This window comes from Python bivittatus, unplaced genomic scaffold, assembly GCF_059951505.1.
Source record: "Python bivittatus isolate LINGU-HERP-01145 unplaced genomic scaffold, Pbiv_v1 ctg000700_np1212, whole genome shotgun sequence".
NCBI lineage: Eukaryota > Metazoa > Chordata > Lepidosauria > Squamata > Pythonidae > Python > Python bivittatus.
The window spans coordinates 23460372-23485029 of record NW_028277098.1 but is presented as its reverse complement, the minus strand read 5'-3'; the positions used below and the strand labels follow the sequence as shown (position 1 = coordinate 23485029).

Sequence of the window (24658 nt, the reverse complement as noted above, 5' to 3'; positions counted from 1 at the left end):
GGGGGCAGTTCCTCAATGTATTCTCTTTCCACAAATGTATCTGTCATTCTAGGCCTTTTATCTTCATTTAACCTCATTTACCTCTATTAAATCTCTCCTACGATTAATCGTGAATGGTCTTACCTTATCTGAATTTCCCTGATTTCTCTGATCTACTGAAAAACCTTTCATTTTCCTTTTGTTTCGTTATTTCCCTCTATTTGTTGACATTCTGGATTGACAAGCCTCTCTTTATCCTTTCTTGCTTGATGTTGGAAAGTGGTGTTTACTTACTATGTATCCTTCATCCTCCATCTTATTCAAGCCATCGTATAGCTTAATCTGAAAGCTACTTCAGATCAAGCTATACGATTGGATCTTTTCCTCTTTGAAATGTTGGTTTCTTTGTTTCTTATCTCTTCCCATAATATCTCAACTTCTCTTTTGTGTACAGTAAGTGGACTAAATCTGTTCTTTAACTTGACCTTATATTCCAACTATATGGCATACAGGTCAAATCTTTCTGGGACAACTATTTTCTTTCATTTTTGAAGTTTAACTCCTATATTTGACATCAATAATTCCTGGTTTGTTTTACAGTCTGCACCTTGAAGTGTTCTGACTGAATTAATTGCATTCCTCCATCTTCTGTCTCCTACTATATCATAGTTTGATTCCAAAGATGTACAACTGGTGATATTCATGTGTAGAGTCTGTGCTTATGCTGCTTGAAACAGGTGTTAGCAATTCTCTTTTCAAAACTCTATTAACCTATGTCCCGCATAATTGAGTCAGTCTAATTCAAATCTTCCAGTTCCTCTACTTCCCCAACTTCTGCATTCCAATCATCCATTATTAGTACTACAACTTTTCTGGATATTGCATTTATCAGTTCTAGCAATCTGTTATAAAATTATTCAGTGACTTCCACCAATACAGTATAGGCTGTAGTAGGAGCCTATATGAATAACATATTTACTGCATATCCACCAATTCTAATAGCTATAATTTTGCTGTTTCTTAGGTAAGGATAAATAACAGTGCCAAAATACACACTCATAAACACATCACTGATTCTCTTATATTTTGAAGCAGCACCATTTTAGTTCATTTCTATTAGCCCAGCTAATACAACTGGAGTAGAGCATCACTTACCATAAAACTTGATTCTGCTTGCAACAAGTCCAGATTGTTTTCTGCAAGTGGGAAGAAAAGAAAGAATGGTCAGCAAAAGAAAACCCTACCTCTTCCCCTCACTTTACTGTTGAGACAACCTACAATAAGGAATTAAGCTCTTCAGCTACCCTAGGCTGCTGAAATGCTTTGCATGGATCTTTGTCCAAAGTTTCAAGCAGCCACTAAGTGACTATATACAATTTTAGAGAGGCCACCTTCCTAGCAAGCTCAAGAGGGCCAACAGTAGGAAGCTTTTTGCAGCATTTTTTGGCTCAACATGTAGGAAGAGTTTTGATATAAAGTACTTTACTTATCAAAATGTCCTGTGGAGCGCCTCAGATGATTTGTACAATAAACAGTCACCTAAACTGGAAAGTTATTCTGGAGACTTAGTATGTTAAGTGTGACTTGCAATTAAGAGCAAGAGAGAGAGATGCATGCATGCATGAATGGAGAGGCTTTTACCTCATCAGTAGACTGCTTAGCTTAGTGGTAGAATATCTGCTTTGGATACAGAAAGCCTCCAACCTCTGGCATTCACAGTCAATAATAGATCTCAAATTATAAGAAAGTCTTATGCATGCTTACCCAACAACGTGTCCTGAGTGTGTGTTGATTTGCCTTACTTTGAAGTAAACTGTCCACAGCATCCCAATTTTAAAGCCATGCCAGCTCCATCATCAAGAGAGAATAGTCGTTTTTGAAACCACTATCCATAATATATTGCTTCCCATTATTGTGAACTAGTTTTTGCTCATTGTGCAAATTGTCTCAAGGCAGAAACCAAGACATGAGTCTGGCTTCCCTTGAAGAACCAAGAAAGCTGACAAACGGAAATGATGTGAGCAGTCCACCTAGCTTTCTTGTCACCTGCCAAAGTGGAAAAGGCACTATTGATGGTCATCAACTCTTACTGGGGTTTATTTGGGATAAGAAAGCTTTACATTAAAAGAAAGGAGACAAAGCAATTGAAATGTAAGTGGTATGTCCCTTTGATCTCATTACCATCACCTCCGAAAAGTGGTGTGGGGTGTGTGTGTTTAACAAGATGTGGGGGAGGGGTTTCTGTCCAATTTAATACTTTGGTCTATAAGTTTAAAAATGTTATGTGAATGTGATACATGCAAGCATGTGTTGCAACTTTGTAGATTTCAAAAGTATAAAATCACCTCCATCTGCAGAAGGCAAATAATTTTCAAGCACATTGGAAGACTTGAGAGTGATTCTCCTTCTATATTCTTTGTGGTAAGATCCACTCTGCCCCCTCTCTCTTCCCTTCATTGCAAAAGGAGCAACCACGGGTCACCGTACTCCAGCGCCTACTAAAAATAGCCTTTTAACAATTCCGTTGTCTGCATGGAAGGAAAATTACAGGAAGCATAGACTATCATCTCTGCCTGAGTCAGCCTCTCCAGCAATCAGACTAGTTAATGAAACCAATTCCATGTTTTGCTGCCAGCCTGCAATAAAGGGCCAAAACAGATAACCTCTCTCTTGACGCATATGCAGAGAGAGTCCTAGATCAGAACGACAGCCTGCAAACTCAAATGCCACATCGCCTTTGGGCCTCCAACCCCAACATTCTTTATTTATTTCACTTAATATAGTTTAGATCTCCTTCGATGCCACCAGACCCTCTGACATGTATCTTTCTCCATTTTCTTTTATTTAGGGTGGGGGGTGGCAGGGGAAGAGGTAAGGAAGCAGGTTTGGGCTTGCCATCTATTTGTCTTCCAGACAGCTGTTGGCTTGGTGATTAGATAGATTTTAAAAAATAGGAGAACATCCTTTTCATCTTATTTCTTTTTTAAAGCCATACTTGATATATTTGGTTTCCTTAATCTGTTGTTTTTAACTTAGACTATGTTGTCAGGCAATACTTGCTGAGCCTTGAAGCTTATCCTTGTACTTAAGGAAGCGTGGTTTCTAAATTTAATTTAAAGCATAAAAATCCTTTCAAAAGGCAGTTCACAAGAGAAAACAAATACAGGTAGTCCTGGGGTTACAATGGCAATTGGGACTAGGATTCTGTCATTAAGTGATGTGGTCATAAAGTGTGACGGCAGTCCTGGTTCCCATCATAACCCCAAGATGTGCAGGTTGTTAAGCTGGAAGCAGCAGGAGTCCCACGTAAGGAGCATGGGGGTGCTGCATGGAGGTACTGCAGGGGGTGGGGGAGTCCAGGGGGACCCTGGATGTTCAGGCACAGGCTGTGCATGAGTGCAGGGAGGCAGGGCACCATGCAAGCTCAGGGAGGCCAGGGGAAGCGGGGTGCTGCACTGTGCGAGCACAGGGAGGCTGGTGGGACTTACTGGAACGACTTGCAACCTTCCCCATTGACTTTGCTTATGGGAGGCTGGCAGGGAAGATCACAGATTATGATCATGTCACTACAGGGTGCTGCGGTCTACACTGTTGTATGTGCAAGATGGTTGCCAAGTGCCTGAAACGTGATCATGTGACCGCAGGAGTGGTGGTCAGCTGGAACTTTGAGGATCAGTCCTATGTACCACTCGTTCAGCACCATTGCAACTTCAAATGGTCGCTGAACGAGCAGTCGGTAAGCGAAGACTACCTGTATAAGCCATAATTAGTAAGAGAATGACCACTGTAAAACAAAGTGAACCAAGGAAGCAGGCAAACCTATCAGTAATCCTGTTACATGCAACTCAAGAGAATGTTGTAGAAAAGAAATGAGTGTTGAAAACTTGCACTGGCTTGACCAAATTTGATGGACAAAATACCTCATCTGAAGAAGGAGGAGCCAATGTAAAGAGCCCGAGATGACCTTGGGGAAATTAGGCAAAAGCAACAACGGTTACATAAATAAAAATATACTTTAAACCCAGGAAACCATGAAAGCATGAGAAAGAAGATCAGGCTGGCTCTTCCCTAATCCACTGGGGTTTAAGAGGGAGGGAAGGGAAAACACAATCAGGCTTACAGGCTCATTACAATAACTTATAGCAGTAAAATATAGTTCCACTTAAAATGGTGGAGTCCATTTCCTGACCTGCCCTACCTCAAGGGCTGACATCAGTGTTGAAAGCCTGAGTTTTCCCCTTCCTCTTATACTCAAGAAAATTAGGGTTTTCTTTCTCGCACTTTTATGGTTTCCCAGGCTTAAAGCAAGCTTTTGATTACGCTTCATAGTCATTGTCTCTACCTAGTTTCCCCAAGGTCATCTCTGTGGCTTTCTCCAGGCAGCTGTGCTAAAGGGCTTCTGTTGATCTGTGAGATGGTCTTTGAGGAGTTCAGCTCCACACAGTTAAGGCAATCAAGCAGTTTTCTAAGGGGTTGTTGCTGAACAGTGGGGGTCCAGCAATTCTGGCAGACCTTTGAGATAGGCCTTGTCCCAGTTGCTGTGTTAGTTAGGGGGGAGGATGGCAAATCATGTATTACACTCTCTTTAAATTTCAAAGGGTCTAGGAACTGATATAATTGGCTATGTAGGGAGATCTACCAGATTAGGGCTGCAAAAATCTGGATGACCACCAGAGGGAAACAAACCTTTTCCATATATCTTTATTGACATCTAGTGATTGTCTGTATTTTTTCTGCCCACATCTGGTAAGTCCTAGTATACAAAGAGCAGGCAGTTGCATAATAGCTTTGGCTTTAATTGTTTGATCTTCCGATCTGAAATAAAATATTCCTTTAAAACAATTCTGAGCAGGCTTAAGAGTACCCTGTGCTTTGATTTGGTGTGCTTTAGGTGTCAGTTGGCACAAAGTGCCTTAGGCAAACATTGTACTGAGCTGACAGGACCAATGTCTTGAAAGATCCACTGGAAACCAGTGGGAATATTCAGACTTGTAACTCCAATATATCACAGGGCCATCAGATGGGTAAAGGATGATCTGATATAAGTGCAATCCTACCCCCAATAACAGAAATGGAAATCAAATGAAGACATATGAAGGGAAATGTGATTTAGGATCTATACAAATCATTGAATTAAAAAGTACTACTCAATGATCATAATATTTTCCTGTGACTGCTTGGTTTTAAATGGGTTCTTCCCAAAGGCGTCTAGGCAGGAGTCTTTCTGGAAAGCTTTAGGGCAGGAATACCCTAAACAGCACGCATAAATAACCTAGAAAAGTTCAGAAGCCAGATTTTATTTTATTTATTTATTTATTTATATAGCCACCCATCTCACACAGTTTGTAAAATATGCACAACCTTACAAACAATGAAAAATTATTGTTATATTAACTACCTCATGCTGCCTGTAAGCCTATTGATTGATAGTTAATACAAGGAGTCCCTGGGTTCAGAACACCCAGTTTAAGGATGACCCATAGTTAAGAATGGAGCCTATTGTAGCAAAATTCGAGTTAAATACACAATGATTTGAGTTAAATACACAATGGTTTGAGTTAAATACACAATGGTTTGAGTTCATTACCCAATACTACTTATACAGCATTATACAATAATACTGTTCTGGCTTACATACAAATTTGACTTAAGGACAGACCTTGGGAACGGAACTCGTTCTTAAACTGAGGACTACCTGTAAAGGAAAAGTGCTTGGAAATCTCTTTTTCCTAGCTGAGGCTGAATAGCCTTGCAAAGGTTTGCAGATACATCTTCTCGACTCCTGTGAGAAGGAAAAAAGTAGTTTTGGATTGTGGCAGGACATACATTCAATAGTATCGGAGGCAGCAGATCATCTTGCTTTCCTAGTTGAATCCTATAGCACATGGATAAGGAGAAGACCATACACTGTGAGCATAAATTCCTGAACCTAAAAGGAAGCTGACAACCCTCCCACCCTTCTTGGTGGCTAGGCCGGCTCTTTCCACATTATCTATACCTGCCAGCCATTACACATTTTCCAGGACCAACACACTTTTCAAGATGTGACCCAGAAAGGCCTCATCCTGGAAAAACATTGGACCCCACAGAGCTGAAACCAATAACCTTTCTTTGAGTTGCTTGATGCTGTTCTTTTTTCTGCTCTGAGGGCGCTTCTTTGGGGCATGCTCATCCTGGAGTGATGCGAATGCCACATCTGGTGGGGCCTAAACAACGTTAGTTCCCCATCTATAGGACCTTCAGAGTTTATTATTGGCTTGAGCAATGGCTAGGAAGGGGATATTTGTGAGAAAGCCCAGCTATTTGGGGTAAACTCCTGATGTACACCATGTGAAGCACAAATCATAAATGTGTTTTTCTGATGATGTTTTGTTTATATACTTAGGAAGATTGCGGGGGGATGAAAGTGGGTTTTTCTTCTCCCTTTTTTCAGAAGCTGTTGTAGGAAGTCAGTACTGAGGGAGTCTGTGCGGATTATCTAGTTTTGTTTAAGATGGGTACAGCCTTCACCCCTCTTACTGGGAATAAATCTTGCTGAACTCATTTGGACTCACTTCTGATAGACACAACACTGTATTGTGCAAATAGCAATGACTCGTAAATAAAAAAATACTTCCATAGTTAGCTTTGGCAAAGGAAAAAATGGAGGTGAAGGAATTGTGTTCTGACATGGCTGAATGTTTATATAGAATAGTTTATTCTCTTATCTGAGAATAAACTAACTTGAATTTAATGAGACTTACTTCTGAGCAGGCATGGAAATAGAGCATCTGTAACAAAGCAAGATTCATCCAAATGATGAAATGTGTCCTGACACCACAGTACAAGCTCTGCCCCTTACTGTTTTGCATGCAGTGGTGTCACACAAGTACAAAACAGGTGGAGTGTTGCTAAGTCATGATGTGTCCTGGCATGCAAAGCCTACGATTCAGCTTTTTCAGCTAATGCCACTGCTTTTGAGTAGATATGCAGGGACAGATGTATGTAACTAATGCTATCACTTGTTTTGGACATTTTCTTACTTTAGCTCCTTCCATTTTAACTTTGGCCGCATCAAAGGCCCTCAGAACCTTTCCCAGTATTGGGCTGCAAAAGGTCATCAACCCCTGGGGAAGAATAAAGAAATAAGCATAAAGAAACAGTTGTCTGGATGTCTTGCTTGGTTGGATATATGCAAATACTATCTGCTTTAAGGCTTTCGAGTCAGAGCATACACTAAGAAGGGGGCAGAGAAGGAGTGTTTTGTGCAGTGTGCTATTCAAGCTGCATGTCTCTATTTCTGATTTTGAAACGTTAGCAGATAAGACAGTCCATTTCTCCCAGTCAGCAGTTGTTCTTCCTCCTCTGTGCTGCTTCAGGGTCCATCTTCCTTCTTTCTCTGACTTGCTATCTTTCAGTACCTAGGGTAGAGGTTCTACCAAGAAGGATGGCAGTTCCAAAATGCACAGATACCTTTGTTAGATCAGGAGCCATAATTGAGCTCTTGGAAAGTCACGTATGTTCTCCAGTTCACAGTTTGGCCATCCCTGGCCTTGCCTCATAGTCCAGAAGGCCTTTGGGGTAAATATCAACTGTTACAATCTCAGAAGCTTTGGGACGCACATAGCTGCATGAAATGATCTGCAGATGTATTGGATTTCCCCTACTAGTTCCAGAATGACTCTAGAGTTGTGGCTTTGGGATTGTATATAGAAAAGTGTCATCCCATTTGCAGTTCAGAGCCTTGAATTCTGCTTGACCAAAACATTGTTTTCACAGAAATGAGTTTAACCTTATTGTTTTATAATATGGATTTCAGTGTTCACTGTCTCCTGTACTGAGTTTGTAGGTCTTAATTAATCCATGTATACAACAGTCCTATGAAGAATTGTCTGGTATTGTCTTTTGATATATGCAGAACTAGGGATAAGCTAGGGCAGCTTTCACAACATTAGCAAGTGAAAAGACACTAACATCCAAATGTAAATCCATACTGGCCATACTAATTCTCTTAAAGCGTTGTTGCCTGCTTTAATACTCAACATTCAGCTCCAATGGTTTCTGAAAATTGTTTGAGGCTGACACTGCACTATGGATGAGATCCATCACTAGGGGAATGTTGAAGTGTTACCTCAAGAATTGTATTAGATATTTACAGCATTTGGAATGGAAAGTGCTGAAAAATATAAATTCAGGTGTTATGGATTATTAAAATTAAAACAAAAAACAAAAAAACTAGTTGCCCTGTTTTGAAAACAAGTGGGGGGGGGGGAACCCCACAACCATCCTTGTGTTTTTGTGCAGAAAAAAACCCAAAACAATCCTTTCCAAAAGAATTACTTTTCATCAAGGTATGGTATAAAATAAATGTTATTATTACCTCTCAACACACAGAGCCCTGCAGGTAAGAGATAAGCTAGCCAACGTAGGAGCATCAGACGTGCTCTTACAATGAAAGCCTGTAGGATGCAGCTCTGAAGTCTAATTTGGAGCTGAAAATTAAAAACAGAATTATCCTTATTAAAAAGAAGGCAAAATCCTTCTTTTCTTCCTTTCCCTTCCTCTATAATGTAATTGTTTTTCAGAACAATTATGGCCGACTGTCTTTTTATTAATTTTTAAAGTGAGATTGGTGCTTCCATTTCCCCCCCCCCTCTGGGTCTATAAACATAGCTTGGAAGGAGGCTGCAAACATTGCTGTACCCAAATGAGAAGAACATATGAAGAATCATTCCCAGGATAATCTCATGCCCTGGGTCTTGCCCCATGGAGAGCTACAGACAACCAGTGCGCTGTGGTCACTCGTCATATAAGAGAATCATCCTTGCAATCTCTGTTTGCCCATTCACACTTTGCCCTTTTGGTCATACACTTAATATGGGTACATCTCCTACAATGCCAGGCATGCCTCTGAAAACCTTTGGGTTGGCCTTTGTGACCCTCTAAAAATTGTTATGAAATTCAATATGACAGAATATAAAATTACTAAATATGTAGGAATAATCGTGTGTGTGTGTGCGTGCGTGCACGCATGTATTACATAATCATTATTCCTACATGATTCCTATATATATATATATATATATATATATATATATGATTCCTACATAATCTCACACACACACACACACACACACACACACACACACACACATATATATATATATATATATATATATATATATAATTTATCTTGGCCCCATCTATTTGGAGGATGCCACTTAAAGGACAAATTTACCCCAAAAAGGGTTTAGTCCAGGCTTCTTTTCCACAACTTGCCTTCCAGACGTGTTAGATTTCAATTCCCAAGTATCCTTAACTAAGTATGATCGATGGCCGTATATGAGAAGTGTGTGGCAAAAAAAGATGGTTCCAAGCAGGGATGCCTGTAGGAAATGGTAAAAAAAAGTCAAGATGGCAGCTGTGACATGCAACACCCACAAAAACCAGGTGGAGCTTTGATTACACTGTTGCAGTGCCATTTTTATTTTTTGACCACACTGTGTGGACCTCCCAGATCCAAGGATTCTGCAGAATGCAGGAGTTAGACTGCTTGTGAGGGAAAGCAAATATGAGAATCAAAGTCTACTATTCTGGGTGCAGGGTTAGGTTGAACAAAATATCAGGGGTATGTATTAATTTCTTGATGCATGGAATCCAGATGATACCCCCCATATATATGTACTAAGGCCTACATTTTTTTAAAAAAAAATCTTGCTGCTTCATTCAGACATCAACTCTCTCATCATGCCACCATCTACTGCTCATTTTACCTTTGGTATTTATGTATGCAAGTTTCAGTTTGCTTTTTATCTGATTATTATTATGGTTGGTCACTATTATTATTATCATCATCATCATCTGCACCACCCAGAGAACTTTGATTACTGGGTGCTTTAGAAATAATACTTGATACATATACATTTTAGCAGGGTGGGAAAGACTATTACAGGATGACCTATATACCTCCTCAGTTGTCTGTCCATTTCCTGCTGTGAATGGCTAATCTCAGTGCCTGTCTTCTCGTCCCTAATCATCATTCTGTAGCTTTTACTGTTCAACCAAAGAACAAACTATTCCCTGTAAATTAATAGATGTGGTCATCAAATTGGCAGAGTGACAGATGAGTAAAGCATAATGTTGTAAGTTCACACTCAATACTTACTACTGCTGCTTTGTAAAATGATGCTGATGAAGTTGTCACAGCCCCTATGGGGGTTTTAAAAGGTGAGATGTGAAGAAAACTGAATGTAGACTTATAATCAGTAAAACAAAATCAGGTTATTCTTTTCTTCCTTCATTTAAATTAAGGGGTAAAATGACAACCTCAAACTACTGGAGTTAACCATGTAGCTCAAGAAAGAAAGAAAATTAGTATTGGGGACATGCTATTATTCTCTTGACTGTCTTCTGGTAAAAGATGAAATCACACAGACATTTAAAAAGGAACACTCAGAGTAGTTAGCTCAATCTTCCTTATATAGTGAAAGTGTGAAAATGCATGTTCATGTCATGTCAAACAGGCAAAATTTCTAGATAGCTAGATAACTATGCCCTAGAATATTTAGTCAGCAGTCAACCAGTGGGAAAATTATGTTGGATTTAATCCTAGGAAGTAGGATTTTCTCTGACATATTATTGAACTACTTGGAAACACTGACCATAATGCCATTGCATTTAACATGGAAAACAGAATAATTGCTCAAAATGTCCAGCATAGTCATATTTGACTGCAAATAAGATGATGATACAAAGGAAGTTTCAAGAGACAATCAAAAGTACCAAGTCCCTCTGTATTATTTAGGAACCATAATAAAGAAAACTTAGCTAGAAGGCATATGATACCAAATTAAAGAGGATACCAAAATGGTTAATGAGCAAGGTCAAAGAATTATTAGAAGGATAACTTCTTTTTTAAAAAATGGAAGTTTTGTCAAAAAGAGGGGGGTGGGAATCTTTTACAAAAGAAATGCAAGCAAACAGCAAAGGATGCAAAAATAAAGCAAAATAAAAGCATGAATGAAGATTTTTTTTCAAAGCATTTTTAACTATATTTAAAGCAGGCAACTGAACAGAGAGGTAGTTTGACCAATGAGTCATAGAATAAAAATGACCTAAAGGAGAGTAAGGAAATTGCAAAGATGACCTAAAGATGACCTAAAGGGTGGCAAGGAAATTGCAGAGAAATTCAATGAATTATTTGATCTGTCTTCCCAGCTGAGGATATAAAGCCTATGTCTGCATCTGAACAAACTGTTTCAGAAGCAGAATCCTAAGAATGAAGACAAGCAAAGTTATAGATCTTGCTGACAAAGAGAAAGCCACCACTGAGATCCAATGGTTCTTTAAAAACTAAGTGTGAAATGTATTTTTTCTCTAAAATCAGCATCTATCTCCAAGGACTAAAAAAGAGTTAATGTAATTTCAATTTCTGAAAAGAGTTAAACGGATGATAAGGAAATTAAAGGCTAGTTTGGCAGAATGAGTTATTGAAGAGAAAATCTTCAAACAAATGGAAGAATACATCTTTCTGAAGAAAAACAACAGTTTCTGTAAGTATAAAGACAGTTCCAGATGATGAACTGTTCCATCTGCAAAACCTTCCAATTCCAATTAAAAGCCTAGGAGATATTGCTCTGGACTGTTCATTTGCAATCTTAGAAATCAGGACATTAGAACAGACTTGTTTGTGTGCAGGAAACTATCAGCCCTCCAGCACTCTAATGAAGGCCAGCTGTGCTGCATCTCCACTGCCAGTTATACTAAAACATATACCATTTCTTCATCTATAGAGAAATAAGATAAAATATTTGTTTTATGGCATTTCCCTGATAGTATGTATCTGTTCATGTACAATTGTGGATGCTGGCATGCCAGACTTCTGCATTTGGGGTTCTTGGCATGCCAGTGGATTGTACGAAAGCAGAAAACCAGGAACGGACAGGTAAATGAGCTGGATTCCCCATTACTCAGTCCACAGGCCACCTCTCCTAGTTAAAGGAAGTACAAACAAGCTATGTGGGGAATATCATTGTTATTGCTATTTTCCCCAAAACAACAGGATGGATGGATGGATGGAAGGAAGGAAGGAAGGAAGGAAGGAAGGAAGGAAGGAAGGAAGGAAGGAAGGAAGGAAGGAAGGAAGATTGAAAAATGTCAATGATAATGTCATCTGATTGGCAGGGGGCTAATAACAAGCTTTTGTCAAATCAGAATCCCTATCTGGAAGTGCCCTACTGTAATGCTATGGGGGAATGACCTTAGGGGACAGGAGGAAGAGCGGCAGATATGAAACTATCATGCAAAAGGTATCTCAATCCACAGAAGCAGAGGGGGTGTGGGAAGCTAGACCCTCCCTAGCTTTCCAGAGAGTAAAAAGGAGAGGAGGGGAGAAATACTTTCAGTCTTGCAGGATTCTGTTAATTTAACCTTACAATAAAGATAGAGCTAGTACTCATCGTTGTACTTCTTGTCTGGACTACCTCGGAAGGCTAACATCTACATTGTGCTTAAACTTCTAGACTATTAAACTTCTTATTTTGAGGGTTTCAGCAAGCATATTGATAGAAGTCCAGCATATATTATATACAGTGGTGTGCTGATAAATATATAACATCCAAGTCTGCCAGTTTCATTGCTGCCACCACACTGTTCCATGAGCCACCAAACAGCTGATCGGCATGCTAGGCATCGTGTCTGAACTCTGCAGTCAGCTCACAAAATTCCAGAAAATTTAACAATCGGCTCTTGTGAGCTGTTATGAGTGGGCTCCAGCACACCACTGATTATCTCTTTCACTTTTCAAAAAGCCTTACATAAAACTTCTTACCACAAACTCTCTAGAAAACTCAGCAACCATGACATAAATATAAGATTGTCTCATGGATTAGTAACTCACTCAAGAACAGGAAACAGAGAATAGGAATAAATGGATAAACTTCATAGCTAAACATGAGATCCCCCAACATTTATACTGGGGTTGATGCTTTTTATTTACAAATGATGTCGAGTTAGAAGTGAATAGTGAGCTGGCCAGATTTTTTGATAACATCAAAATATTCAGCATGATTTTTTTTAAAATGTGATTGCAAAGGTTTTGAAAAAAGCTATCCAAACATGAGTGGAAAAGCTTTGATGTGGCAAATGCAAATGAAAGACAACAAGTGTAAAGTGTGTGAGTTTGAGAAAATAATCCAAACTACATATATATTAAAATGATCTTCTGAGCTATTAGTGATTAACTAGGAAAGGGATTTTAGATTTGTAGTGAACTGCTCCATGAAAATGTCAGCTCATATATGGTAACTGTAAAAAAACAAAAATTGTAGAGTCATTGGCAAAGGAATTGAAAATAAAACTGCCAACATAGTACTGTCCATCTATAAATCGATGATGCAGTTGCACTAGGAATATTTTGTACAGATTTGTTCATCACTCCTAAAAACATTATTGTAGAAATTGAAAGGAAAACCAAAATGTTTATGGCACTAAAGCATTTCCTCTTCAAGGAAAGACTAAAGCATTTGGAGTTTTTTAGATTAGAAAGAAATGGAGAACATGATTGAAACATATAAAGTCAGGTATGTTGTGCAAAATATCAATAGAGAAACAATTTTATCCCTCTCTCACAATATTCGAGTTCAGATTCTCTACTGAAGCTAAAAGCAAGGAAATTCAGGACCAATAAAAGCAGGTTTTATATAACACACAGTTAAACTATGATGCGATCCATTGCCATCAATGGGACAGGGGACAAAAGAAATCAGACAGATCCCCAGAAGGTAAGCTGTCAGCGGCGACTAGTTGTGATGGATGTATTCAACATCAATGGAAGACAGGGTGCTATCAAATCAAGTACTAAGGAACAACATTGAGAGAAAGTTATGAATATCCAGGATGCATCTGGTTATTTCTAAAGACACAAAATGATGGCCTGGGCAAATGTTCATTCTTAACCAGCATGTTGATATGATATACTTGGGCAGAGACAACCCCTTATCAGAATGTAGAAAGATGAGGCCCCTATCATGGGGACAGCTGATGGACCAAATAATAGAAAGAAGGTGGCTAAGAGTTCCTCCATCTCCTATTTTTTTCTTTTATTAGGTAAATTGAGTCCATTTACATTTAATGAGATTAATGTTGTTTTATCCATTCTGGTTCTGATTTAGTTCTATTTTTAGTGGCAATTTTTAATAAGCTCCGAACACATAAAGCTGATATTGTTTGTTTATAAGAGACACATACAACAAAACTGCACACATTTACTAAAACAGAGAAAGCTAGGTCAAGAATATATATGCTTGGAAAAGCACAAACGGACGAACAAAAAAGGAATAATCTATCTCAAATTACCATTCTGGGAAGTATGAGAACTACTAAAGGACAAAGAAGGAAGGATTCTAATACTGAAGCTAAGAAAAGTAAGAAAAATGTTAACACTTGCATCCATCTACACTCTAAACAAAGAGCAATTTTATGCAAGATTTTTTCATATATTAATAGAAAGTGCAGAGGCAGAAATACTTATTGTGGGAGATATGAATGGAGTGCTAGATCTGAATTTAGGTAAATCTACTCAAGGGGAAAAAAAGGATGAAAGCTTCCAAGAAAAGTCTTCCAGTATATGGACACATTGACCTTGAGAGAAGATTGGAGGCTAAAAAATCCAGAAGTAAGAGATTACAGTACACGGATTTTTCATCTAGACACAAAATGTTTTCAAGAATTGATACATTCTAGGTATCCTCTTTTATTATCAAAGAAGTCCAGATCTGTCCATTGACATACGTAGATCATAATCCAGTCTTAATCTCATGGCTTCAAGGAGAAAAACTATATTTCAGATGGAAGATAAATGATACACTATTACTTCAAGAAAATGTTCTACAGAAATGTAAAGAAGAATTGAAATGCTTCTTCAAAAAATATGACCTCTGGGATGCCAGAGAAAAGTATATGGGAATCAAGTAAAGCTTAAAGGAATTTTAGTAAGATTTGCAGTGAACCAGAAGAAAGAATACAACAGATGGAAATCACAACTGGAAGGAAAAATTAAAGAATTAGAACAGATTCATAAAGTTAACCTAAGATATCAAGCACTGAGAGAATTAAATAAAGTTAAACAATCATGAGTAGATCTGCTAGAAATGCACCTTCTTTGCAGCAGTGCCTGCCCTCTGGGGTTTTGAAGGTCCTTGCAGACCTGACTCTTCCTCCAGGCCTTTGGTGAGGGTGGGTGAAGCCCCCTTGGATTATGTGGGGTTGTGGGTTTTTTTCCCCCCATTCCTGTCCAGTTCTTATTATCTTTGTCATCTTTTATTCTTTCATTTTTTCTCTTATTGTATTTTTTAAAAGGTTTTACTTGTGAGCCACCCAGAGTTATTGGAACTTGGGCAGCATTCAAATATAATAATAATAATAATAATAATAATAATAATAATAATAATAATAATAATAATAATATAAAGAATATATAATAAACAAAACCATTTTCCTGCTAACTTTTGGCCCATCAAATTAGGAAAGAAAAAGAAAGAAGGAAAATAACAGCGATAGAGAAAGGGAATTAACTGTTACATACATACAAGATTGGAAATAACAGAAGAATTTGCAGAATTTTTAAAGAAATTATATTATAAACACAAAATTGATAGGGAATATTTAAAAACATATATTAAAGATTCAGAAATTAAAGAATTTACTGAATAACATTGGCAAATACTAATGTTAATTTTTAAAACTCTCTGCATCATCATATATACAGGTAGTCCTCGACTTACAACCACAATTGGGACTGGAACTTCAGTTGCTAAGCAATGCAGTCATTAAGTGAGTCACGTCCAATTTTATGATATTTTGTGCCATGGTCATTAAGCGAATCATATGGTCATTAAGCAAATCCAGCTTCCCCCATTGATTTTGCTTGTTGGAAGCCCCCTGGGAAGGTCACAAATGGTGATCCTATGACCCTAGGATGCTGCAACCATCATAAATACATCATCATCATCATATTTATTTCGGTCATTGACCAATAAAAATACATACAATAAAACAGACAATAATATTACCCCTTTCATCAATAACTATTAGCAACCATTTGCAGGCGAAGCTTACACATTATGTAGCAAAATTTTGCAGCTTTTAAAGAAATAGATTTGTCTTGATTATTTAGCAAATAATGCAAGTAAAAATTATCGGAATGCCCGGGGAATTTAAATAAAAGAGGGGTAATCAGCTGAAAGCAAATGTCCCTATAATACTGACAATACAAAAGAACATGGACTGTGGTTTCAATGGCACCCATACCACAGGGGTAGTATCAAATATCATAAGGGATTTTTCTGTATTTTCCTTCTAAAACAGCTGCAGGGAGAGCGTTAAATCGAGCTAAGGATAAAGCTCTCCTGAATTTTGGGACTGTAATATGATACAAGTATGAGACTGGTTTATTCACTAGAATTTGGTTATTTGCAATTATATTATGAGTAAAAACAGCAGTTTCTACTTGGCCTTCTATATCTAAGATCCTTTGCCTTAGTAGTGACCTGGCTCAGTCAAACGCTAAAGTCAAAATGGCATCATTGGAAAACCCATAGAGACTCAGTTTCTTTTGGATAGCTGTTTTCCAGGTTGTCTCAAAGTTATCTGCCAGTATTAGATGGGTCAGTCCACTGGGATTATGGCATAATTTTAGCCAGTGGGATCATAAATACACAATGGTTGCCAAGTGCCTGAATTTTGATCATGTGACCACAGGGATGCTGCGACAGTTGTAGGTGTGAGGACCGTTCGTAAGTCACTTTTTTCAGCACCATTGTAACTTTGAATGGTCATTAAATGAATGGTCATAAGTCGAGGACTACCTGTATTGGTGTCCAATATTTTTTCACTTTTTCATAAGTCCACCATGCATGGTAAAATGTCCCTTTGTGTTTTTCACATTTCCAGCAGTAATCAGAAGTACCTTTATACATCTTAGACAATTTCTCTGGTGCAATATACCAATGGTACCATCATTTTATAAACATTCTTTTTAAATTGTAAGACAGTATGAATTTCAAATCTTTTAATCACGTTTTCTTCCATTGATCAATTTGAATATTATAAGCAAAGTTCTTAGCCCACTTTATCATATGTTCTTTAACTTGCTCCTCTTCTGTTTCAAATCTCAGCAAAAGTTTTTACATTTTGGCAATCACATGTTCATCATTTGAACATAGTACATTTCTGATTTCCGTTTTGTGGTATTCTATTCCTGGTGCTTTTTTATCTATATTAAATCTTTCTCTCAGTTGTGCATATGAAAACCACTGAAAACTAAATCCCTCTGCAGTTAATTGTTCTCTTGATTTCATCTTAAGCTCTCCATTTTCCTGTATGATCATGTCTTGGCATGTTAACTATTTGTCTTTGCCCACTCTTTCTTTTCTATAAAATGCTTCTTGGGTTGAGGCCAACAAAAGTATTTCAGGCATAGCCTGGGTCTATATTTGTTCCATATTCATAATATGGTATTCCTAATGTAATGATTTTTAAAATCTACATTTACTTTAACTTTATCATACCTTAAAAAGCCATGCCACCCAAAGCTCAGACCTTGTTCTTCTAATTCTGAGAGTCTCTTGTTTCTTAACAACAGCCATTCCTTCATCCAAGCAGCAGGTAGCAAAGTACAATTTAAAATCAAGTCATGTGATGGAATGTATCTACAAAGAGGAGGGTGATATGAGAGATAAAGGTTATCAGGAAGGAGGGGGTGCATTCCAGGAAGGGGAAGGAGACAAAAGACAACACAGTCTGCAGGGGGAGCGTGAAAAGAGTAAGAGATTCAGGATAGCCACTCCCTAGAATCTCCCAGGGTATGTCCACTGGTTGCAGTAGTACAGATCTAGTCTGGCAAGTTTCTGTCTATATGGTGTAAACAAATAAAGGAACTTTACTCAACTGGACTGTTTCCCAGTTGTTCTTGGGCTGGGTCTGACAGGTAATCCCAATCCTCCTTTTTCTTTTGCATCTTGGAGAATCTTATATTTAACTCATGGTTTCTTCTCCTGCCAAATAAATCTAGATATGTCTTTTTTTGCCACTGTTTAAAGAGGCATCATTTCTCAGAACAGGTAATGTCTGAAATAAAAACAATATTCTAGGTAATAGATTCATTTTTACCACAGAAATTCTTCCCAGCAATGATAGTTGTAGCTTTTCCCATCTTAATAAGTCCTTCTTAATTTAACTCCATACTTTAACATAATTATTTTGAAATAACATACAATTCGGGTTAGTTATAGTAATACCCAAATATTTCACTTTTTTCTCAATCTGAAACCCAGTTTTTACAGATAGTTCTTTCTGATCTTCCACCTTCATATTGTTTGTCAACAATTTTGTTTTCTCCTTATTAATTTTAAATCCAGCCAATGCACCAAATTCCCTTAGTTTTTCCATTAATACATCTATCCCTTCTAGAGGGTTCTCCAGAATTAAAACCAAGTCATCGGTGAATGCCCTTAGTTTATACACTTTTATTTAAACTGTACTTCAGCAATTCTCTCATCTCGTCTTACATCTCTATTCAAAACTTCAAGACCCAGAATTAATGGCAGTGGCAAAAGTGGGCATCCTCACCACGTTCCTTTCTGTATTTCACAGGGCTTAGTCAATTCCCCATTCACAAATATTTGTGCCATTTTGTGAAGTATATATTAATTTCACCCATGTAATAAAGTTCTCTCCAAAGTCCATATCTTCCAAAATTTTACACAGAAAAGTCCAATTTAAATTGTCAAAAGCTTTCTCTGCATCAAGAAATATTAAAGCAGCCTTTTATCATCATTCCAAGTACTCTAATACATTAAGAACATTTCTAATATTGTCTCTTAGGTAAAAAACATTGGTCTTCATGGATAAAATCTTGTAAAACATTTTTCATCCTTTCAGTTAAAATTGTTGTCAATCTTTTATAATCATTGTTCAGTAATGATATTGGTCTGTAGTTTTTTGGTAAAGTCAAATGCCCTTCTTTGGGGATCAGTGCTATATTTGCCCCTGTCCAGCTATCTGGTCTCTTTCCATTATCTAAAAGCCTAATTGAATTACATACAATCTGAGAGAGCAAGACAGGTTTACATAACTGGAATATGTTTTTTAGCCCTCAAATAGAAACTAGTAACAATTGCAAATGTTAAATGCAAAATTTAAGTATTAAAATTGTGCCCTGTGGTTGGGGATATATATGGAAGGGGAGGGACAATGCAGTTTCATTTCATTTTGTTTTTTCCTTTTTCTTACTATGGTTTTCTTTTTTAACTTAAGTGTGATAGACTTTTTTATGTTACCTTTCCCCCCTCTTTTTTCCTTTCTATTTCAATATTTGTTTTTTAAATATTCTTTGTATTTCAATATTTTAATAATAAACACATAGACATAAAAGAGAGTGAGAGCAAGTGAGAAAGCATTTCGTGTCCCAAGGGGTGTTCTTTGTAAGGTTTGGGAGTAAGACATTTGACCCTACCAGAAGTCTGGTAACTTTTGTTCCTGGATTTAATGCGGCACATAGAAGCCCCTGAATTAACTAATGCCTTCCTTTGTTTCTTTCTGTGTGTGCCTGCGTCTTTATGCCAAGAGTAAACTTGGAGCAACATAACTTTATTTCCCTAATAATATGGTAATTCCTTAATGGCATGTTTAAGAATTCCAAGCAATTGATGCTAATTTTAAGCTAAAGAGGTACATTCTAGATGTGAATAAGGTTGGATAATTACACTGCTCTCAAGGCTGAATATTAATAGCCTCCTCAGCTTCTTCTTCTTCGTCATCTTCTTCGTCTTCTTCTTCTTCTTTTGCATATATTTTGGACCATAGTCTGTAGCTGTTTTGCACCCACAATTTCCATGATCCTATGGTGACCAAATATTTTTTTTTCAGCATTCATAAAGTTAAGTTCTCAGCTGCTTAAATCAAAATTTTTAATGATCTTTTTCTGTACCTTAGGAAAAACTTAATGAGTTATTCAAACTTTAGGCGCAGTATAAATATGCACACCTGCGTATGTAATGGCTATTAGTATGGCACTGCAGTGTAAAGTATATGAAAGCATTGCACTTGTGATAAATGACCCTTCTCAAAGACACATTAACACACATTTGGAAAACTGATTGAAAATCTCTTTCTCTCTCTCTCTCTCTGGTTAAAAAGTGCTTTGGCAGCAAGACATAGGACTCATTCCAAGATAATTTTGGAATCCATTCTGTCTGCTCTGGATGGCTTTAGAAAACAGCCACGTTTACAGCTCTACAAAACTTCAAGGAGGTACTTTGCTTCAGGGCTAACCATTTCTTTGAAATTGTTTGCAAATCATAATACAGCTCAATGCTTTCTCCAGTCCTATTTAACAGCTACATGAAGCCCTGGGTGAGATCATCTAACAGCACAGAGTGAGGTATCACGAGGTACATTGATGATACCCAGCTCTTCATCTCCACTCTAGGCCAACCAAATGATGTCTAGAAGTTGTGGGAGGTTTGGATGGGGAAGATCAAACTTCAGCTCAACCCTGGCAAGACTGAATGGGTTTGTGTTTTAGAGCCCCTTGAATCCAGGATTTTTCCATCTTTGGTTCTGAATGGGGTTCCTGGACTCATGGCTCCTATGAGATCCTGCTTACATACTTTAGTTACCTCCCAGGTAGATTACTGCAAGGCACTCTACATTGGGCTGTGCTTGAAGACTATCTGGAAGCTATAACTGATCCAGAATGCAGTGGTGTGTGAAATTATGGGTACACCTTGATATGCCATGTTGTACTCTGCTCTGCGTGTTGCACTGGCTTCCACACTACTTCTGAGTGGAATTCAGTGTGCTGGTTGTCACCTTTAAAACGCTTTATGTAGCTGGGTAATTTGCAGGACCACCTCTCCCTGCTTGTTTCAATCCTTTCCACCAGGTCCAACAGGAGGGACACACTCCAGGTCCTATCAATTAAAAAAAGCCATATAACGGGAGCTAGGAAGCTGGCCCTTTCTGTCACAGCACTGGCCCTCTGGAACACCACACTCCCCCAACCCTGGATTGGATTGGTCCTGACTATATCAGCCTTTCGCAAAGTGCTGAAGACCTGGATATGCTCCAGGTTAGGAGGTTAGATGTCCCTTGAGATGTTATTGTTACTGCTTGGTGTTTATTGGGTTTGCTCTTGATAACCATTGTAGGTTTTTATGCTTTTGCTGATACTGTTTTTGGTACTGTTTTTAATATGTGTTATTGGCTGTCCAGAGTCACATTTGCGAGATGGGCAGCCATCTCAATCAATCAATCAATCAATCAAATAAAGCAGTCCTCTTCCTGCTTCTGAAGATGAAGCAACTATGTTGCTTTACTTCATCTCACTTTAGAAGAGACAAATGGACCTACTGGTTGAGACTTCATGGGAGTGCAGAGAATCTCTAAGAGATTGGCCCTCCTCTCATCTGTCCTTGAAGGCCAATGCAGGAAGATTCCTTACTTGGAGAGACAATGCTCCTGTGTCTCTAGACATACAGAAACAAAAGAGCATGTGCTTCTCCAGTGCCTGTAATACAGAGACATTCATAGTAGCCATTACTGCATAAATACCCAGGGTGCACAGGACAATTCTACACCTTGCTGCTGCTTTCAGATACCAACCCTGCTACAACATACAGTGTTGCCAGGTTCTGCGCAGCAGCGCTCCAAATTCGTCAGATGATGACCTATGCCATAAAGTAGACTTAATGAGCACCTAGTTCACCTTATTAGAGTGCTCTGTAATTTGATATAGTCTTCCACATACTAACCTTTTATGCCCCCCTACACCTACCTAATGCTCCCTTTTAGATTCTTATAGAGTTTTATATATATTGTTTTAATATCTTATAGCTTTTCATAATTTTTTTTAGCCTCTGATGTATGTTCTACACTTTTTAATTGACTGTCCCCCATCTTCCTTATGCTGGTCTATAACCATAATTAAAATTTGATTTGATTTGATTCTAAGAGATTGTGTTGCCTCCTTGCCCTGACAAGAAATATCATGTTACTTTTTCATCTCAATTAAGAGAATCTCTTTCCCTCTTTGGTGTGAATATCTTGCTGACACAAAGCCAAACCAGATCGTACAGGTCTAGTCTTCAGTACTTAGATGTTACCATCTTATGTGCTATATCAAACACTAGTGCATTGCTGGACCCAGTTCAAAATGTTGTTGATCATTAATGCTTTAAATAAGGGCTACAGTAAACTCCAGAGTGGTTGGATTTCAGTTCACATCAGCTTATCCCAGTATCACTATCGTGAAGGATATGAGAGTTATAGTCAAAACCAACTAGAGGGCACCACATTATCTATCCCTGCCCTATATGATTTGCCACCAAGTTATTTAAAGGTCTGTTTTCTTCCAAATAAATCTACCTGCATATTGAGGTTAGCTTCAGAAACTCTGCTTGTGCCTTATTTTAATAGTGACTATTTTGATGGACTCAAGGAAAAGATGCCTTTGTTTTGGGTCATTTACCTAGAATTATAAACCAACTGAAATACATATGACACCATCAGTTGAGCCTGCACTCTACCCATTGGCTTTTCAGTCCCTTTCTCCTCAGTAGATATTGGATATTGGTTTAAATAATATTTATGTTTTAACTTTGAAGGCTATCATTTTGAGTTCTGTATTAATTTTCTTGCATAGCCTGTCATTTCCCTGGCATTTTACAACATCATACATGCTGGCTGGCAATTCTAGGACCGACAGTCTGCCCTACATTTTTTTTTTTTTAAGCAGTATGTTTGACACAAAGTAGAAGGCACCTATGTGGACAGGCTGCAGAAGGCAACCTTTAAAACCTTTTAATAAATTAATCAAAACATGCACCTGAAGCTCCACTGTTCCAACTGTATGGGTAGTATTTCCTACTCATCTCACTTCCCACGATCTGGGAAGATTCGGTGCCCTTACTAATTGAACCGTAAAACTGGCATGTTTGTTTTTGGTGAAAACTGCCCCAGATGTGTTGCTGGGTGAGGTGGAATTTTTCTTGGAGAAGCAAATACTCTGCCATTCCAATAGCAGTTGAAAAAACAACCCTATACATTATTAGATGCCAAGGATGGTCCGAAAGTGAACCTGTAGTATGACCGGGAAGTTTGAGAAATTAATCTTAAAGGAAGTGAAACGTTCCAGTGGGTGAAGAACCTGGACTTGTGTTGGGCCTGTTCCCTGGATATCATTTTAAAAAATAGTCCCCTCTGCAACAGGCCTTACTGGAGGTTTCAACTCCCCTCTATGTTTGTATGTGGCCTCCTTCAGACTGATCACTTTCTAGGCAGTATTCATTCAGAGACTGCAGAATATAAATCAAATCCTTAAGGGTGACATCCAGCCATTGGTATTTACATAACAAGAAATAAAACCCAGTTACTTAGCCCCAGGGTTTTTTTGCAGAGATCTTGATGGGGGGAGGGCAGCATTCACCTTTCACAGCCTGCCTGTTAAATATTCCATGATAATTGCCTCTGTTTTCCTCTGTTGCTCATGACTTTCGTCAGAACTGGAACCCCCCTTGTGGCAGTCAAACAAGCCTGAAGAAACCAACTCTTTATTGCAGCTTGTGGGCTTTCTTTCCACAGAGAATATACCTTAGCAGGCCTTGAGAAACAACGCTTTGAGTTGCTCCAGGTGCTGGAGAATATCTCCAACGATGTAAAAAGGCTTGTAGCATCTTTAAGCAGCTCTGATATCTGAGGTCACTATCTTCAAAACTGTGGTTCTTTATTTTTCAAAAACATGCAGGACTTTAAAAGTCAAAGTCAAATGAGGTCTCTGCCCAGACATGCTGAGATATTTTACCGATGGCTGCTTTACTAAGTGATACACATTTACCCTTGCAAAGCATGCTGTGTGTGCGTGCCCAGTAGTTATCTGGACATGCCTGGGTACATAACAAACCTCCTTTTGCAGGACATGCTTTGTACATGTCTGCCATCATTGTGGGGGTACGTTACAGCAAAATGGCATACCTGTAGTCAAACAGTTGCACACAGAATTTGAAGTTGTTTTTACTAGCTTTTGTTTTCCTTCAGTAAGACTCAAAATAAGATTTGCTTGGTATGTTCCTTTTCTCATTGCTTGCTGGAGGGATATCCGTGTGTGTCTCCAGTTAAGCCATACATACATCTTTCAGAAAAGGCACAAGCTGGCTATAGTTTTAAAAGTTCTTTTTCCCTGCATATAAGATGATGCGTCTGTGCATGTGTTTCCAGTCAAACTTGGCAAAAATATATATTTTTAGTTTTCAGAAATGACAGAAAAGCAGACTGCAGCTTAAAAATGTTTTTTTCCAGCATTTAAGATGGTGATTTAAAAAACTACAAAAATAAAACTTTATTTGGGCTTTATGGATTCAAAAGGGGTCAAAATAGGATTTGCTGCAAAATACAGGATTTCAATAGAGTCAAATTCTAGGGTTACCAGAGGTCAATGCAATCAAGTGGAGGGTTATGCTAATCACTAATATTAGGGCTAGCAAGCAGCCTTTCTTGATGGAGTTAGGTCACAGGTCATGCCTGGTAAGGTTCATGACCCAGTAATATCTATATCACATGTGTTCTTTATTGTTTACTTTCATGACATCAGAGTTTAAAATTCCCAATAAGCTCCCACTCTCAGCTAGTATATAACTAGTGATCA

At 38.2% G+C, this 24658-nt stretch overlaps 2 long non-coding RNA genes across 2 annotated transcripts in view; one reads left to right on the top strand and one right to left on the bottom strand.

Moving 5' to 3' along the window:
- LOC148214149 (uncharacterized) overlaps positions 1 to 1323 on the bottom strand; it is a 30236-nt gene extending 28913 nt beyond the window's left edge. The window contains exons 1-2 of the long non-coding RNA XR_015793454.1: positions 1284 to 1323; positions 1135 to 1175 (exon numbers count right to left, since the gene is read on the bottom strand). This is a non-coding gene — a long non-coding RNA (uncharacterized LOC148214149). The remainder of the gene's footprint in view (positions 1 to 1134; positions 1176 to 1283) is intronic.
- Positions 1 to 24658, top strand: part of LOC148214148 (uncharacterized) — a 57838-nt gene that overhangs the window by 8710 nt on the left and 24470 nt on the right. The gene's annotated exons all lie outside the window — the stretch shown is intronic.